The sequence below is a fragment of the Sminthopsis crassicaudata genome, chromosome 5 (genome assembly GCF_048593235.1).
Source record: "Sminthopsis crassicaudata isolate SCR6 chromosome 5, ASM4859323v1, whole genome shotgun sequence".
Taxonomy (NCBI): domain Eukaryota; kingdom Metazoa; phylum Chordata; class Mammalia; order Dasyuromorphia; family Dasyuridae; genus Sminthopsis; species Sminthopsis crassicaudata.
The window spans coordinates 72,189,979-72,194,257 of record NC_133621.1 but is presented as its reverse complement, the minus strand read 5'-3'; the positions used below and the strand labels follow the sequence as shown (position 1 = coordinate 72,194,257).

The following is a 4,279-nucleotide window of genomic DNA, read 5'->3' as shown; positions in this document are numbered from 1 at the left end:
ATATATGATGACATCATTTGTAAAGAGTGATAGTTTTACCTCCTCATTGCTTGTCGGCAGAACCCACAAACATAGGAAGTGTAACAAATTATCAGTGAAAAATAATTTTGAAGATCTCCAGAAAAAATCTGTTTCAATCGGGCATGGAGGGAGGCGGGGCCAAGCATAAGCAGGCTTACACAGAAGCCAGCATAGGCAGCACACAATCCCTGGGTGGTATGGGCTCCATGTGCTGGAGAAACTATGGGAAGGAATCTACAGCAGTGTTGGCTACTCTGCCCTGGTTGCAAGGCAGTAGATCAGCAGAGAAGTTATAAAACATCTAACAAAAACACAAAAGGTAAATAGTAAGCCCCAAAACACCAGAATTTCATGAAAACTGGCTATGCCAATCCAGGACTGGTAGTCAGTCAGCACTACCTCAGTGCAGCCAATACTGACTCAGTGAAGCCATTGCTGTTTGTAGAAGAAGCTTGGACAATCTTACTTTCTCTAAAATCAAATCCCAATTTTAAAAAATGAGCAAAAAAGAAAAAAAAAAACAAAAACAAAATAAAACAAAAAACAAACAAACAAACAAAAAACCAAAAACCAAAAAACAACTCTGACCATAGATAGTTTTTATGGTGAAAAAGAAGAACAGATGTTAAACTCTGTGGAAACTAAAAGAAGATCATCTCCAGATGAAGCCCCAAAAGGTATCAAAAAAACTGGGTCCCCATCACATGAGGCTCTCCTAGAAGAAATAAAAAGTATCTTAAAATAGATCTAGAAAAAAAGGGGAAAGGAAATGAAAACTTTGCAAGAGGATTTGCAAAACTACCTGAAGAAAATCCACTGCAAAACAGACTTTGTGTAATGGGAAAAGCATATAACTCATTAAAAGATAGATTTGACAAAATGAAAAAAAAATCTTTGAAAAACAGAATTTGTGAAATGGAAAAAAAAATCCATAGAACAAAGTAACTCATCTAAAATTCAATTGGGCAAATACAAAAAGAAATTCAAAAAGCAAATGAAGGAAATAATTTACCAAAAATCAGAACTTAACAAATGGGAATTAATGACTCAATGAGACATCAAGAATCAATTAAGCAAAACTGTAAAAAAAAAAAAAAAACCTAGTTGGGAAAACAATTGACAAGGAAAATAGGACTTGGTAAAATTTCAAAAGCATTGAACCAAGGGAAAAAAATATTACAAGCAGCCAGAAACAAGTCATATACCAAGGAGCCACAATGAGCATTATCCAGGACCTCAGAGCTTCCATTTAAATGATCTGAGGGCCTAGAATCTGATATTACAAAAGGTGAAAGAACTTGGAATGCAACCAAGATTAAATTACCTTACTAAACTGAACATTTTCTTTCAGGGAAGAAGATGGACATTCAATGAAACAGGTGAATTCCACTTATTTCTGATGAAAAGAGCAGAGATGAACAAAAATTTTGACTTTCTAATATAGAGCCCAAGAAAAGCATAAAAATGTAAAAGAAAACTCTTGAGAAATTTATGTCTGTTTGAAGTATACATAGAGAGTGTATGTATAATTTGATTTACTGTTATAATATAAAAAATAAACTAGAGGTAAAAAGGGCATTGTCCTGGAAAAAGAGGAAAGTGGAGGTAAAATAAGGGAAATTACATCTCACATAGAGGCAATGAAAACCTATTATAATTGTGGGAAAGGAGCGAGGGGGATGAACATAGTGTGAATCTTACTCTCATCAGATTTGGCTGAAAGAGAGAATATAAGACAGAAGTTTCACAGAGAAACTTCTCTCACCTTATAGTAAAGTGGGAGGGGAAAAGGGAAGGGGTGAGCTAATAAAAGGGAAAACAGAAATAATAGGGGAAAGGTATAAGAAAGGAGAAGAAACTCTAAAGGAGGAGGGATACTTGAAGCAAGTGGTGCTCATAAGTAAAATATTGGGGAGGATTGAAAGGGGAAAAGAAAAGATAAAAGTATATTTTGGAGTAAAGAAGAAGACAGGAAATATAGAATTAATAGTTTTAACTATAAATGTAAATGGGGTGAACTCTCCCATAAAATGGAAGCAGATAGTAGACTAGATTCAAAGCCAGAATCTACAATATGCTGTTTACAAGAAACACATTTACTGAATGATACATATCAAGAAAATGTAAAAGGCTGAAGCAAAATCATCTATTCATCTATTATGCTTCAGGTGAGGTTAAAAAAAAAAAAGCAGGGGTATCCATACTGATTACAGATCAAGCAAAAGCAAAAACTGATATAATTGAAAGAGATAAGGAAGGAAACTACAACTTACTAAAGGTTACCATAGATAATGAAACAATATCAATACTAAACATATATGCACCAAGTGGTCTAGCATCTAAATTCCTAAAGGAGAAGTTAAGAGAGTTGCAAGAAGAAATAGATGGCAAAACTATAATAGTGAGGGATCTCAACCTTGCACTCTCAGAACTAGATGAATCAAAATAAGAAAGAAGATAAGGAGGTAAAGAGAATAGTAAAAAAGTTAGGTATGATAGATCTTTGGAGAAAATTGAATGAAGATAGAAAGGAGTATACTTTCTTCTCAGCAGTTCATGGAATCTATATAAAAATTGACTATATATGAGGACATAAAGAACTTAAAAGAAAATGCAGAAAGGAAAATATAGTAAATGCAATTTTTAGGTCATGATGCAATAAAAATTACATTTAATAAAAGGCCAGGTAAAAATAGACCAAAAAGTAATTGGAAACTAAATAATCTCATACTAAAGAATGAGTGAATTCCTTTCTTGCTTCCAAGCCATCTTAGTGTCAGGTCTCTGGCTGAGCATCCTCCCACACTGCAGGCAGGAAAATGGGAGCCACAAAGAAGATGAAAAAGTTGCTGGAGTCCATCAACTAGAGGCTCCAGCTGGTCATGAAAAACAGCAAATACGTGCTAGGCTACAAACAGATCCTGAAAATGATCAGACAAGGCAAAAGCAAATTGGTCACCTTAGCCAACAACTGCCCAGCCCTGGGGAAATCAGAGATGGAGTATTGTGCTATGTTGGCTAAAACTGAAGTGCATCACTACAGTGGCAACAACACTGAACTGGGTACAGCATGTGGGAAGTACTACAGGTTGTGTATACTAGCTATCATTGATACAGGTGATTTTGATATCATTAGAAGCATGCCAAAACAGACCAGTGAAAAATAAGGTGTACAAAAGTAATCTTTAATAAACTGGCCTGGCTTTAAAATAAAAAAAAAATGAATGGGTGAGCCAGCAAATCATAGACACAATTAATTTTATTCAAGAGAATGACAACAATGAGCCAACATACCAAAATTTGTGGAATGCAGCCAAAGTGACAATAAGGGGAAATTTTTTATCTTTAGCTGCTTACTTGCAGAGAAAGAGAAGATCAGTGAAATGGGCTTCCAACTAAAAAAGTTAGAAAAAAGCAAAGTAAAACCTCCCCAATCAAATATCAAAGTTTAAATTCTAAAACTAAAAAGGAGAGATTAATAAAATTGAAAGTAAAAAAAAAATTGAATTAATAACTAAAACTAATAATCGATTTTATGAAAAAACAATAAAATAGATAAAGCTTTAGTTAATTTGATTAGAAAAAGGGAAGTGGAAATTCAAATTGTTAGTCTCAAAAATGAAAAGGAAGAACTTTCCACCAATGAAGAAGAAATCAGAGCAATAAATAGGAGTTATTTTGCCAAATTTTATCCTAATAAATTTGATAGCCTAAGTAAAATATACCTACAAAAATATAGATTGACCAGATTAACAGAAGAGGAAATAAATTACTTTAATAGTCCCAACTTAGAAACAGAAACAGAACAAGCTATTAATCAACTCCTTAAGAAAAAAATCTCCAGGGTCAGATGGATTTACAATGAATTCTACCAAACATCTAAATAACAATTAACTCCAATACTATGTAAACCATTTGAAAAAAATAAGGAAGAAGGGCTCCTACCAAATTCCTTTTATGACACAGACATGGTAATGATATCTAAACACAGTAGGATGAAAACAGAGAATGAAAATTATAAACCAATTTCCCCAATAAATATTGATGGAAAAATCTTAGATAGAATATTAGCAAAGAAATTTCAGAAAGGCATCCTCAGGATAATACACTATAACCAACTAAGATTTATACCAGGAATGCATGGCTGATTCAGTTTTAGGAAAACTATTAGCATAATTTAGTATATCAATAACCAAACTAACAAAAACCATATGATTATCTCAATAGATGTAGATAAAGCATTTGATAATATCTAACA

The 4,279-nt window shown here is 33.3% G+C and overlaps 1 pseudogene; it reads left to right on the top strand.

The window, feature by feature from the left end:
• The first annotated feature begins 2,840 nt into the window (after positions 1-2,840).
• On the top strand, positions 2,841-3,213 carry LOC141544709 (large ribosomal subunit protein eL30 pseudogene; annotated as a pseudogene).
• The last annotated feature ends 1,066 nt before the right edge of the window (positions 3,214-4,279 follow it).